Source organism: Hakea prostrata, chromosome 7 (assembly GCF_041222555.1).
Source record: "Hakea prostrata isolate BN-2017 chromosome 7, UWA_Hpros_2, whole genome shotgun sequence".
NCBI classification, from domain to species: domain Eukaryota; kingdom Viridiplantae; phylum Streptophyta; class Magnoliopsida; order Proteales; family Proteaceae; genus Hakea; species Hakea prostrata.
The window spans coordinates 42,668,387-42,683,622 of record NC_142606.1 but is presented as its reverse complement, the minus strand read 5'-3'; the positions used below and the strand labels follow the sequence as shown (position 1 = coordinate 42,683,622).

The 15,236-nt window shown below is 38.7% G+C and overlaps 1 long non-coding RNA gene across 1 annotated transcript; it reads left to right on the top strand.

The window, feature by feature from the left end:
* Window positions 1-7,924: 7,924 nt before the first annotated feature.
* LOC149011221 (uncharacterized) lies at window positions 7,925-9,686 on the top strand. The gene is made up of 3 exons (XR_016174572.1): window positions 7,925-8,334; window positions 8,431-8,581; window positions 9,058-9,686. It is a non-coding gene; the product is annotated as an uncharacterized LOC149011221 (long non-coding RNA).
* Window positions 9,687-15,236: the final 5,550 nt, after the last annotated feature.

Sequence of the window (15,236 nt, the reverse complement as noted above, 5' to 3'; positions counted from 1 at the left end):
CGGAAGGATAAATCGACCATTTATCAGCTTAATGACAAGGTCAAGGATATAAGTGGTCGGCTGGAGAATGCAATTGGCGAGAATGCTGCCTTGAAGGATGAGAAGGCGATCACCGATGCTCGGGCTTTATCTGCTGAAGAACGCATTTTGGCCCTTGAGCGTGAGGTTGCAAATTTAAAAATTTCTTTGGAAGATAAAGACGTTGCCCTTACTAAGATCGAGCAAGAGAAGGATCAGTTCGTAAGAGATTTGACCGATCAACTTGCTCGAGCGTGCCCGACCACTTTTGAGAATCTTTCCGAGGAGTTACGTCGGGAAGTGATTCACAAATGGGTACGCACTAAAGGTTGCATAGGATTTGTCTCAAGGTTGTAGCCCCAGGCTTCAAATATGGTCGGAGAGATGCTTTTACTAGGGTTATTGAAAATTACCCAGAGATCGATCTTGACTTGTTGGAGAAATATGTTGATCCGGGTATCTTTGATGAACTGAAGCTTCCTCGACCATCTTGGGCGGCTGATAAGGAGGCTTTCCCTTTGCCGAAGAGGGTCAGTGTACAGGATTTTTTAGACTCCGACTGGGAACCGGCCCCTGAGGAGGGTGATGAAGCCGGCCCCTCAACGACCACCGATGCAGCTGATATTTTGACGACCACTAGTCCAAACAATTCAACTAATTTGATGTCTTCTGATAATGTTGTTGCTGACTAGCTTTCTTTTGAAACCATGATGATTTTGTAATGGATAATTTATCATAGGTTATTTTGCCTATGTAAACTTTTGCTTGTCAATGGATTTTTAAGTAATGGTTTTTTTCTCTTTTTGTACCAAGTATGCTTGTTTGGTATGATACCATTTTTGGCATATTCCCCTCCTCTGTACAAGTTTACTTGGTCGTGAGAATACCTTTGTTCGGTATATATATGCTCATTCTTGTCATGTGCTTGTATCATTCCAAGCCATGCTGTTGGGTATAGTAAGGTTTGTTCGGTCATGAACTAAATAGTTGTTCGTCAACAACTGTTCGTCCATAACCCTTACCTTCCGAGCATGATAACTTGGTATGTCTTTTGAAGTATTCGTGCCTAAGGAATGTTAGGTCTTTATTGCCTATTGAGTGTAGGTCTTTTTCTGCCTAAGTGATATCTTAGGTCTTTTGTGCCTTAAGTTCGTAAGGCCTTCCTCGGAATCTCAGGTCTTTTTTGCCTAGGTCTTTTTCTCGCTCGAGATTTTCGGGGTCTTTTTCTCGCTCGAGATTTTCGGTCTTTTTTCTCGCCCGAGATTTTCGGGTCTTTTTTCTCGCTCGAGATTTTCGGTGGCGTTTTTCACTTCGAGATTTTCGGGTCTTTTCTCGCTCGAGATTTTCAGTGTCTTTTCTACCCGAGATTTTCAGTGTCTTTTTTCTCGCCTCGAGATTTTCTTGTGTCCTCGAGATTTTCGGTCTTTTTCTCCTCGGGTTTTTCGGTCTTTTCTTCTCGAGATTTTTAGGTCTTTTTCACTCGAGATTTTCGTGTCTTTTCTCGCTCGAGATTTTCGTGTCTTTTTCATTTGAGATTTTCAGGTCTTTTTCTGCCTCAGGTCTTTTCCTTGAGCGTCTTGTTGAAGTTGAGTAATAATTTGTACGAATGTCTTTATTTATATATAAAAACTAATATGACTTCTTGGGATTATAAATTTCCCAAGTTGTCTACATACTGAAATAAATAGCAAAACTAAAATAACACGCTCAAAATTTGTGTGTTTACGACTTTCTCAAATACTATACTTATTGATAGTATTTCCTGAGATTGTTCGAATTCCATGATCGAGGGATCCTGTCGCTCGTCTCCGGATCTTGTAAATGATATGCTCCGGGAGCGACTTGTAGTATGACTATGTATGGTCCTTCCCAATTTGGGGATAATTTCCCTTGATTGGTTGGATCTGAAGCAGCTGTTCGGCAAAGTACCAGTTCGCCTGGCAAGTATTGTTCATTTCGAACCTTGGCATTATAATATGTCGCTATTCTTCTTTGATATTCTTCAAGACGGAACTGGGCTTTATCCCTTACTTCGTCAATCAGATCCAGATTGGTTCGCATTCCTTCGATGTTCGCCTCTTCTTCGAATTCTATTTCTCGAAGTGATCCAATTTGGATTTCTACTGGGACTCTAGCCTCTGCTCCATATGCTAGTTGGAATGGAGATTCTCCTGTGGTCGTCCTTGGAGTTGTTCGATACGACCACAACACACTAGGTAGTTCATCTACCCATCTCCCTTTTAGCTGGTCGAGCCTCTTTTTGAGCCCGTCGAGCATGGTTCTATTAGTAACCTCGATCTGGCCGTTACTTTGGGGATAAGCTACTGAAGAAAATCTATGCTCGATCCCTTGTTCTTTGCAGAATGTTGAGAATGCTGCATTCTCGAATTGCTTTCCATGGTCGGTTACTAATATTTTTGGAACCCCATATCTGTATGATATGTTATGCTTGACAAAACGCTTTATCTGCTCGGTCCTGATTGTTGCAAGGGGTTTAGCTTCTACCCACTTTGTAAAGTAGTCTACTGCCACTACCAAGTATTCTCTTCCTCCCGATGCTTTAGGTAACTTCCCTACCAAGTCTATTCCCCACCTTGCAAAAGGTGTTGGGGATAGAGTTGATGTTAAAGGAACTGCGGGGGTATGGGAGATCTTTGCGTGTGCCTGGCATTTGTCACACCTCTTAACGAAGTCTTTGGCATCTTCTTCTAAGGTCGGCCAATAGAATCCTTGGCGTATAATTGTATTAGAGAGTGTTCGGGATCCTACGTCCGATCCGCAGGTTCCCTCGTGAACTTCTCTTAAAACATTTGTAGCTTCTAATGGTCCCATGCATCTTAGAAGTGGTCGGGTGAAGGATCTTTTGTATAATAGTCCGTCCCTGATCGTGAACCTGGCCGCTCTTTGTCTTATTGCCTGAGCCATTTTTTGGTCTTCCGGGAGCTGATCGTTGTCAAGATAATGTATGATCGGCTCCATCCACCCCAGCTCGGTTGAAATTTGCATGTGGTCGACCTTGTTTATGCTAGGGCTATCAAGTTCTTCAAGGTAGATCACTGGTGCTTGGACATCCATTCCCTCCGTAGCCAAGCGAGATAATGAATCAACCTGGTCGTTTTCAACCCTTGGTACTTGAGTTATTTCTAGCTCTTTAAAGTACGGTTTGTAATTGTTGACTAGGTTTAGGTATTTCTCCATCCTTCTTTCTTTGGCTCCATAAACTACCTTCACCTGATTTACAATTAGCTGTGAATCACTTTTGATTTCTAGATGTTGAATACTTAGAGCTTTGGCCATCCTGAGTCCTGCTAACATGGCTTCATATTCAGCCTCATTGTTGGATTCTTTAAACTTGAAGCGAAGGGCATATTTTATTTCAAATCCCCCAGGACTCTTCATTAATAGGCCTGCTCCACTTCCTTGCGAGTTGCTCGATCCGTCTAAGAACAGAGTCCATCTTTTGATCGATTCTACCCCTTGCTCGTCCTCTTCTTGACTTGTTTCTTGTTTTTCAACAATGAAGTCTGCCAGGGATTGAGCTTTGATGCTTGGTCGGGGTTTGAATTCTATTTGATGTTCGCTCAATTCCACTGCCCATGTCACCATCCTTCCGGCCAGGTCTGGTCGGTGAAGGATTTTCTTGAGTGGTAAATTTGTCATCACTGTAATGGGATGAGATTGGAAATATGGGCAGAGTTTTCTGGCCGCTATAACCAGTGCCAGGGCTTGTTTGTCCACTTCTGGGTAGCGAGTCTCGGCATCATTTAGGACATGACTGACATAGTAGACAGGTTGTTGTATGTTACCCTCTTCTTGCACGAGAACTACACTAACCGCCACCGATGAAGCTGCTAAATATAGTTGTAGCTCCTTCTTGTTGATCGGCATAACGAGCAAGGGTGGTCGGGATAGTTTGTCTTTTAGGTCTTCAAATGCTTCCCGACATTCATCATTCCAGATGTTTCCTTTCTGACCTGTTATCTGCTTTAAAATTTTGAAGAATGGCAGGAATTTCTCCCCTGATCTAGAAATAAATCTATTCAATGCTGCCACCCGACCAGTTAGGCACTGGACTTCTCTGATGGTTCTAGGTGCTTTCATGTCCAAAATTGCCTTGATTTTCGCAGGATTGGCTTCGATTCCTCTTTGGGATACCATGAACCCGAGGAATTTTCCCGAAGATACCCCGAAAGCGCACTTTTCAGGATTGAGTTTCATCTTGTATTTTCGGAGTACTTTGAATACTTCTGCCAGGTCAATTAGATGATCTTCTTTTGAGATGCTTTTCACTAGCATGTCGTCCACATATACTTCCATATTCCGACCAATTTGATGTTTGAAGATTTTATTACCGCTCTTTGGTATGTTGCTCCCGCATTTTTTAGACCGAAAGGCATTACTTTATAGTAATAGCTGTCCCTATCAGTCATGAATGCTGTATGCTTTTCATCCTCAGGGTGCATAAGGATCTGATTGTATCCTGAATATGCATCCATAAACCTGAGCATTTCATGTCTTGCTGTTGCATCTATGAGAAGATCGATCCTTGGAAGTGGATAGTGATCCTTCGGGCAGGCTTTTTTGAGATCTGTGTAATCAGTACACATCCGCCACTTCCCGTTTGCTTTTTTGACCATTACCACATTAGCTAGCCATTGCGGGTGGTCTGTGCGTTTTATGAAGCCAGACTGTCTTAGCTTTTGCACTTCAGTTCGAATGGCCTCATATTTTTCAATGGCGAAATTTCTTCTTTTCTAAACAACCGGAATTGCCTGTGGATCAATACAGAGTTTATGCTCAGCTACTTCCCTGTCGATCCCTGGCATGTCTTCAGCCGACCAGGCAAAAACATCAGAATTTTTCTTTAGAAACTCAGTGAGCTCTGTTTTAAAATCTGCTTCTTGCTCGGAGCCGATCATGGTACCTTGCTCCTTTTGGTCGAGATTGAAATGGATTCTTTCTAGCTTTTCCACTGGTTCAGCTCTTTGCAAGGTTTCTTCATCACGGTCGTCCCTGACTTCAATAGTCATGGTCGAGTTTGTCCTTTTCTTTTTCCGCATGTAGTCGTTGTAACTTTGCCGGCTACTTTTTTGGTCGGCTACACATTCTCCAATTTCCTCTGTGGTCGGGAATTTCATCTACATGTGTAGCGAGGAGACCACTGCTTCGAGTGCACAGAGGGTTGGTCGTCCTATGATTGCATTGTATGCTGATAAATCTCGTACGACCATAAAATTGGTCTGTACGATTCTATCCCGTGGGTGCTCTCCAATCCGTAGCTCTAATCGGATCGTTCCTTCTGCTCGGGTTGATGATCCCGTGAAACCATAAAGCTGGGTTTCGCATGGGACGAGCATATTTTCTTTTAGTTTCATCTTTTTGAACGCGTCCAAAGATAATATGTCTGCTGATGATCCAGTATCCACTAGGACTCTATGGATCTCAGTCCCTTCCAAGAGAATTTTGACTACCAAGGCATCATCATGAGGGATTGTGATATCCCGTAGATCCTTGGAAGAGAAAATTATTGGCTCAGTTGATATATTTTTATGGGTTTCAGTATTCCCAATATATCGTACTTTTCTTTTTGCTTGTCGATTCGATTCTTCTGTCGGACCACCAAATACAGTATAGACTGGAGATCTTTTTCTTTGTTTTTCATCCGCCTCAGGTCAACGTTTGGCCGGGCTTCTTCTTTCTTCCATGTGGCTCGACCTTTCTCTCTTCGGGACAGGGTTGTCCTGTGGTCGGCCATCTTCTTTAGATTGGATATACTTCTTTAAGTGTCCTCGAGAGATTAAGTTTTCTATCTCCATCTTTAGATTTTTGCAATCGTCCGTCCAATGGCCGTGATCCTTGTGATATTCACAATACTTTCGTTTATCACGTTTTCCTGGCGGTGCTCGGATTTTATCCGGCCACTTCATATGTCCTTGATTTTTTATTTGCATCAAGATTTCGGATATTTTTGTATTCAGTGGTGGAATATTACTAATCTCTTGCTTTTTTGGGGATTCTGCTCGAGCTTTCTTGGTCGAGCTTATCCCTAACATCCTGGTCGGTTGTGCCCTTTCTCGACTGCTTCTTCTTTCGGCCCTTGGTTCTCTTTTTCGAGATTCTATGGTTTTCGAAATTTCTGCTTGTTTATGACATCTTTCATTCAGTTCAGCATATGTTTTTGGCATATCTTGGAGTAGTCATTCTAGCAATCCTTCATGAGTAATTCCTTGGTATAACGCATGGAAGGCAATTTTCTCGTCCATGCTTTCAATTTGCATGGTAAGATTATTGAATCTTTGAAGGAAACTTCGTATAGATTCTGTTCTACCTTGTTTTATAGCAAACAAAGTATCTTTTCTTTTCTTCAATCCGACTCCTCCCTGAAAGCGCAGCACAAACACTCGCCCTAGTTGATCGAAACTCATAATCGAACCGCTTGGCAACGCCAAGAACCAATCCAATGCGGAACCGGTTAAAGAGGCTGCAAAACTTTGGCACATGGCTGCCTCATTATGCTTATAGATTGACATGGTCGATCTGTAGCGAGTGATGTGATGTTTTGGACATTGTGATCCGTCGAACAGTATGAAAGTTGGGCATTTGAAACTTTTTGGTATTTCTGCCTCAAAAATAGCTTGAATGAAAGGATCCTCTTTTAGAAAAGCATATAGCTCATCTTTCTTTGGATCGTTTAACTTGTTTACCTTCTCGTCTAACTCTTTGATTTGTTTGCTCAAACGATCTTCCCTCTTGCTCGGTCCGGACTCAACTCTTTGATTTTTTTGTTCTTTGAGAGGATCGTTGCTGCTTCCTCGATCATTGTCTTCGTTGATTAGAGGATCTTTATTTGGAATTTCTTTCTCAGATGCTCGGGACTTTTCGCCTACTTTCTCTTTTAACTTTTGTCCTTCTTCCAGAGATGGTCGAGGCGTTCGATCAGGAATGACCAGGTGGTTATTCTTGCTTCCCTCAAATACTTTTTGAGTATTTTTAGGGTCTGCATTAGGGGCAATTATATGACCCACGACCATCCTGACTAGTTCATTCAAGGAGGATATTTCCTCCCGAAGCTTTGTTTGTTCCTTCTGGAGTGTCTCAACTTGATTTGCTAATGCTCCATGATTCGGGTGTTCGGGGTTTTTCTCCCCTTGATCTGTATTTTTCTCCACCTGGTCGGTATTAATCTCCACCTGATCGGGAATTACCGATTTTTCAGGTTGAGGAATTCCCTTCGAAGCATCATCCTCCACCTCCTTCTGATTTACGGCCTTCACTTTCGATCGCACCATGACTTTTTGATGCAATTCCCACAGACGGCGCCAATTGTTGATATGGAATCTCACTCGTCCTTCCCTGTCACGAACCTGCAAGATACGAGCTCGACCTTGGGGGGTCGAGGTACGTCTTCGACGAACAAGTCAATACCAATAATATGATCTCAACTACTCAATAGAGAACTCAAGTAATTGACCACACCAAATATGAATACCTACCTCATAGTGTTTGCCTGAGGTGTTTATATAGAGTATGGTAATAGAGTTATATTCGGAATATAACTTTAAGGAGAGTTACCTTAGGAGAGTAACTCTTTGGAGAGTTCTTTTACCTAACTGAGACTCCTCTATGGTCGTTGGTCGGTAGGACTCTAACCTTATAAGGTTTCTCATCCTGTTAGGTGAATGCCGTTGGTCGGTCCTACCATGAACTGACTGGTCGAACTTTATTAAGTATTGGACCTGGTCGGATCGTGCAACTGCCGGTTCAGACCAGGGGATATAGAATGACCATTTTAGTCATTAACAGTTCCTAATAGTAGGTTTCTAATTAATTTACTTTGTATGTAATTTGTTTTTAAGTACGGAAATGGGATTTCATTTAGGTTACTACATTCACAATTGATGAACCTATAGCTGACCTTCCTAATGGAAGTTATGCCTTTAACGTACCATCGATGATGTTATGCACAATTGTTAACATCGAGTGAAAGGTATCCTTAGCGTGGTTTCACCAAGACTCCAAATCTTGTTTAGTAGGCTTGAAAGTAAGGCTTGCTAGAGTGTGTTTTGGGTTTTCAACATTGGGCTTCAACCTTGCATGTGCATGCTCCTACATGTGTTTTTAAAATTTAATTGGTTTTTGCTAATGTATTAGGGTCAATTTTTTCTCTTTTTATGGTTAAATAGAATCAAGTTTTTGTGCACATGTAGCTGATCTATTAAATCCAAATCCAACCTTAATCCAAATTTATATGATTTTGTAGGTTGAAGCAGACATGATGATCTATTTGCAGATATCACACTACTTTCCAGAATGGAGGTATTGCCTTCGACTTCGCTGAATTTGGTTTTAGTGTTAGTTTATCTAGATTTGTTATGATATTGTCTTATATTGTTTATATTGTGCGTCCTTCAGCAAAAAGGCACTTAAATTGGAAGTTGTGGGTGGTCCTCAACCTCAAAGAACTAGAGTATACTCCTGCAAAAGACTGACTACATCAGATATAAGCATACATGGTGGATTAACCATTCCAAAGAAATATACTGAGGAATGTCTACCACCTCTGGTTAGTACTTCCATATCTCTATAGTTTCATTAAGAACAATATTCATTCTTTCTGGAGTCCTATGTTCTTGAGTGTTTTCTTTCAATGATTTTTGATAATGATGATCAAGTAATATCTTATCTCATTTCTTGTCATAGGATGTCCCCCAAAACCCCGTCACAGGGTCTTGTGACGCCAGATTTACATGGGGTAGTTTGGCACTTCACCCATGTTTTTTGTGGATGTATTGCATTATCTTTGTTATTTGTTAATTAGGTCTTTTGAAAGATTCAAGCTTTAATATTGGGTACTATGTTGTGGCCTACGTGCGAACTCAATTTGTTTGGGTTCTTATTTATAATTTATGGTTCATTTGGCAAATGGTTTACTAGTCTATATACATAGATTGTACCAATGCTTCTTCCTTAAAACCCTATTTTTTACTTTTGTCTCTTCCCTCCAAAGATTCTAAAATGCATGCTTTTTGTTTGTTGTAGGACAATCAAGGTGCCACATGTTTACCACCGGTTGGAGTACATTTGTCGGCACCAAGAAGCTTGATATAGGCGATGCTATCAATCTACAATGATTACTTCAATGGTCACATGGCATTTGCTTTGGTTTTAATAATTTGTTCATACTTACCTTTTTAGTTTATGGTTAGATTCATGTTACTAGCGTGTTGTGCCTAAACCCTCATGTCTAGGCACAACATGCAGCTGGTGTACTTGGCACTGCTTTTAATGCCATGTCTTCCCATACCAGGTTCACTATCTATTACTGACCTAGGTAAGTAATATTTGATCTATGCTTGGAGATGGATTTGTCGGTTTAGCTGTTCTATGTGGAAGCTCAAATTGTCTGATCAGTACACTTTTGTCCATGTTTTCAATAGAACTATCATTTGGAATTCATAATACCTGATGATCGATGCATAACATCAGTCGAAGCCCCCTATGCTGTTGGCATGAGGTTCATAATAAAGGCTGAAGCTGATGGAGTGAAACCTGAGCAGAGGTGAGAAAAACCACTTCATTGTAGCTTCTTCAAGGATTCAACAGAGCTTGTAGCCATCTGATTTCAAAGATGGTAATGCTAGTGATGAATGCAAGAATGCCAACAAAACAGTTACCGTGGTAATTAATGTCCTAATGCCATTTGGATTCACATACTTATTAGCACTGCAATTACGACGGGTATGATGGGCTTATTCATTAGCAAAAGTTGAGAGTGAATGGTGTTTAAATTTATGTACAATGAGAGAGATCTAATGTTTTGCTTCATGACTACCCTTTTAGGTCAAGTATTAGAAACCCAAATAAATTATATTCCACCTTGATTTCATATAACATAGATTGATGGTTGTTCAAGAGTTTTAATTCCATTTTTGGTGAATGCAGGAAATTTCGTAGTGTGGTTCAAAAGATTTTCCTATGTGCCGAGGAAGAATACATTTGGCTTCCATGATCATCGTGGTAGTAATGGTTTTGAGTATTTTCCTAATAACTTAGAACTTGTCAGTGTATAGTTAACATTTGTTACACAACAACATTTATTGAGAGATATAGACACCTAGGGAGATTAGGTTTGATTTAGTTCGTCTATTCTAAATGCTTGCTAATGATTGACTAGGATAGGTATCTGTTCCCATGATGTGCTCTACATTCGTCCAATTAATCAATGGTGTCGGTTTTTCTCCTCAAATCTTGCATGAACTAGTATCGCTAACAATTTTATACTTTAATTTATCAAGTAAATCTCTTACTTAGAAATCAGATTTACGAAATCAGAGTATTAGGATTTTGAGTTCTCTCAGACAAATGTCTAATCCCTTCTTTTTGAGAAAAATTGGGAGAGCTTGGGGTAAAATATGCTGACCTAGAAGCGGGTATTGGATTCTTTAAAGCCTATACATATGTCAAATTATTCCCAAGAAGAAAAAAGAAAAGCCCGATATGGATATTGCCCTATATTATTCCAACTTAAATCCAATCAACTTGAGAAGCAAATTCATGGATTTCTTGAAGATAATTTCAAACTATCAGAGATTGAGAATTTCAAGCTATTGAGACAAGCAAGTCATAGGACTCCTTGGGCACTGAGGTTTTTTTTTTTTTTTTGGGGGGGGGGGCGGAGGGGGGAATTTTCAAAGACACCGAAAAATGAAGAGTAAAAAAGCAGACATTCCAAGGACATATCAAATTGGCAAAGACACCCCAAAATGTCTCTTAAATTTCTATACTGTTATAAATTCCATCGAGTCATGTTTAGATAATCTCATAATTCTTACATAACCCTTAATGTCTTGTGACTTTACAATATTGCCTTTAACTCTTTACTTATATATTGAAAAAATTTCTTTTTTAGATTAAATACATTGAAAATTTTGAGATTTTTATCATATGTCCATTTTCGATATGGTCTATTTTCATTTTTTTCTTCTCAAGATTTGAGACACATGTCCATTAATAAAATTCTAATGGATATAATTATTTTAAATTAAAAAAGTATATTTTGCCCTTATCTATTCTCTTTGCTCTTTCCTTCTTTAGCATTCCTCTTATCTCACTCTCTCTTCTCTTTTCTCTCTCATCTCTTCACCTTCTTCAATCCTCTTTCTCTACAAACAGAGGAGTCACTGATTCAACCAACTCAACTCAGATTCTACTGGAGCATATTCCTATTACATCCGATATTTAAGCATGCAAATCAAGTCAACCATGTTAGACCAAATCAAAACATATACAGTAGAATCTGATTGAAGGTACTTGAATGCATTTCAACATCTTGTTAAGCTTCGCTTAGAATCAATACTTATTAGTGGAGAGGTCATGGGTTTGACCCTTATGGACGACAAAGCTCCCCCTAAAGATGTAATCGAGGTACGCGTAAGCTGGCCCGAATGAACCTCAACATACCAAAAAAAAAAACTCCTCTATCTGCAAAGAAATTGGAGTGAAGAAGATGAGATGAGAGAGAGAAGGGGAATGCTAAAGACGGGAAGAGGATAGAGAGAAAATGGACAGGGATAAAATATTTATTTTAATTTAAAATAATTATATCCATTATATTTTATTTTATCATATTTTTAAAGAAATAAATGGAAATAGATAATGTTAGAAATGGACATGATAAAAGTCTGAAATGGAAGCTCAATCATGATTATATTACTTCCTTTTTTTAAGAAATCATGAAATATTTAATAGATAAACAAATAGTTGTTTTTTTTTTATATTTTTTATTTGGGTAGTAAAAAAAATTGCAGATTTTGATTTAAAAAAAAAAAAATAATGGGTATATTGATCTTTCTAAGTTACAATTACTAGAATAGGAGAAAATTTTAATTTTAATTTTTAATACAAAAATACTACTAAGGATATATTTGTCTTTTCATTTAATTCAATTTACCATTTTAGGGATCAGCTACTTTCAAGAGATACTTTGGGGTGTCTCAGCCAACTTGAAACATTTTGCGGGTGTCTGTGATTTTTGCTATATAAATTTATCATTCTTTTGTGAATTTGGTCAGGAGAATTTGTCTAGAAGGCAAAAGAACTACATAAACTCCATGAAGCCCTCACAAGGGCTTATGCACAAAGAATGCGAAAGCCCTTGGGATTGTACCTGAAACCATAGAAGGCGATGTTTTTATGTCAGCAATAGAAGCCCAAGCTCATGGAATTGTGATCTTATCATAGTAAAAAATCAACTAGGGACTTCTAAGTGTAAATTATATTAAGTTTTGCAATTAAAAGTAATTAAACATAATGACAACATTAGATAAATTTATTGTTTCAAGGGTCAAGAAGGTCTTTCAAGCATTATACATAAGGGTATGACTGTCTTTTAACCATTATACATAATTGGTTTAAAGGCCTCTATTTTAGGGTGTTGGAGCAATTTGCTCAAAAAGAAAATTCAAAATGACAAGAATATAAGGGTATAAATGGCATTTATTATGGTTCTTATAAATGAGGGCAATATTGCCTTTTGGTTTCTTAATTCTAATGAATGACAAAACCTACAGACATATCCAATCTTGACAGCCAATTAACACCGTTAAAAGTGAGAGGACAATAGTAATTTCATAAAGAACAGGGTTTGATTAGTAATTGAGCTATAATATGAGAGGTAACTAGGAATTGTCCTCAATATTTTTGTACATAATCATAAAATTAGCAACGCTCCAAACTTTAGGGTTTTTTGGAAAAGGAATATTTCAAATCTTGTGCATGGTTTTTTTTTTTTTTTTTTTTTTTTTTTAACACACTAAATGGTCTATTAATATAAGAGCGGAAAAGAAAATATTTACAATTTTACACACAAACACAGGTTTATAGGATCTCACTCAAGCACGCAATCTTGCAATAGCAGTTGCCTCTATTACACCCTACCTCACTGGAACCTCAAAATGCAAACCTGTGAGCACAAGATAAGATTAGAATTGAAAGCAAGGGTGCCTAGAGGCATACCAATCTAACTTGCACTTGATCATGGTAGAGCAGAGTATTAATTTCTAGATACTTGAGACCTTGCTGAGTGCCAAGAAGTTAGTTGTAGCATTTATCTCCTTGCATGGTTAGTGCCTCTTCTAATCAACATATTTTCATGGAGTTCATCTAGAAGGGAATGAACTTTGGGCTAACTATGGTGTAAGCAAGGGGCGGAACCAGGATTCAACATTAGGGGGGGAGGGGCGAAGAATGAAAGCCAGATAACCTTCCCGTTGGGAAGCACTAATGTTTTTTTGTCACACATATTGTGTGGGCCCATAAGACTCATTGGGAGTCCCACCTCTAAATTATTTTATTTTATTATATTAAGGAATAAGCCCATATATTTTTTGTGGGGCCCACACGTATTTTTTAAAAAAAAAAAAAGGTAAATTATGATCACAAAATATAGGTAAATTAAAGTAACAATATAAGTAATATACACACATGACTTCAACCCTAGAAAGTTAGATGCAAGCCAAATTTCTTTGGTAGGAGCAAAGAACAAAATTTCGCCAAAGTTCACCCAGTTTGCTAGCCTAGCAAACCAACCAAATTGTCCAAAAATTGGCAGATTTCAATCCCTCATTTCGGAGAGTATTTTTTGTCATTTAGGTTGAAACTTTATGTCTACCCTAATTTGATGCCGAAATTTTGTAAATTTGAATTATTTCCTATAAATTTTTCCATTTGACTTGACATCCAAGAACCTATCTAGTTATTTGATGATTAGTACTCCTACTAGATTTGTTGTGAAACTAGATAAAGTGTTAGAAGATTGTCCTATCTTTGTTTCTGGAAAGAATCTAAAAGCCAATTTAGTTCTCCTTCCAAGCCACATTTAACAATTACCTTATGAGACCTAAATCATTCGGACATAATTGAAAAGGTTACCCATCGATCTTGAAGATTCCATTACAGAATCCCTTCATAATTTAAATTATTTCCATAAATTCTTTTATGTATATACTCTTTCCCAACCACGTACATTTAGCACGTTGACTTTTGAGGCCTAAATCACTATAATATAATTGGTAAGATTGCTCATTAATCTTGAAGATTTTGCTATAAAATGTCTTCTTGAGTTGAATTATTTCCATAAATTATTCTATGTAGATTCTCCACCCTAATCTCATTTGGCACGTTGCCTTTTGAGTCTTGAATCATTGAGACATAATTGGTAAGATTATCCATTGACTCTGAAGATTCCACTATATAATCACCTAAAAATTACAAGAATCAGCAAAATATCAATATTTTGGCGATATATAGTCGATTTGGCGATATTCTATAATTTCAAAATTCGGTGGCTGTTTTGGTTCACCATTCACCGAAACGGCCAAAATTCAGCAAATTTCGCCAAAAGGTTGTACCTTGGGTAGGAGATGTAAATTGTAAACTCCTTTTTTTTTCTTTTTCTTTTTTTTTTAATTTTAAGGTAAGAGATGCAAATCAATGGTAGTTAGTTACCTTACTAACTATAGACATCAAGATTATCGATCTCCATTGTCGCCTTATTGAATCTTTGCAAATAATCCTAAATGGATCCATTCTTTGCTTGCTTCATGGTGAATAGAGTTTCCTTGTCTTCTTTAATTGTGTGCCACTTTGGAACCAATCGATGAACTTTCAGGCAAGCTCGTTGAAATCGGCTATCCTTCCCGAGGGTAGGGTTCGAGAACTACTTTTGTATTGCTCCCGTTAGTGATGATCCGAACACTCTGCATAAGATTTCATTCGAATTCCCAGCCACCACCATCGTTGCTGATAATAGCTTATATGGGCCACTAGGTCTCCACACCCATCAAATAGGGAGATGGTCGGGAGCTTGAAATTGTGGGGGAATTCACACTTGGCGATCACATCCATGACCAGGGTCTTCCTAATGATCGAGTAGATATATGTCTTCTCGATCAATTTGCATAGCTCTAACACTCGGTGTTCTAATGGTTTCCCTGTCGAGCATTGAGACGTGCTAGTATGCATTCAAACGCCTCTCTCTCGCCTCGTAAGGGTTCCCGTTCGGCTACTTTGTGACCAATCTCCGACGTCTGCCTCCACTCTCCATGGGAGTTCTCCTGTTCTTCGCACTCCCGATCGTTCACCTTCGGCCTCTTCTCGTCTTAGAATTCTGTCGGGAAGTTGCCAAAAAATTTGCCCTTCGGCCTGATTTCTTTCTCTTC